Here is a 201-nt window from a genome sequence, read left to right on the forward strand (position 1 = left end):
CGCCTGGATGACTGTGCTCATCTGTGTTGTTGTCTATGGTACGCTATCTGCTTATATAACTATTTAAATTTTAATACATTAGCAATAAATACATATATTGATATATAAATATTTTATATATATGATGAAGCAGCAGCAGATTATATTATATATATTTTATGTATATATTATATGTATTATATGTATATATAAATATATTAT

The sequence above is a fragment of the Eimeria mitis genome, genomic scaffold (assembly GCF_000499745.2).
Source record: "Eimeria mitis Houghton genomic scaffold, Emh_scaff1434, whole genome shotgun sequence".
NCBI classification, from domain to species: Eukaryota; Apicomplexa; class Conoidasida; order Eucoccidiorida; family Eimeriidae; genus Eimeria; species Eimeria mitis.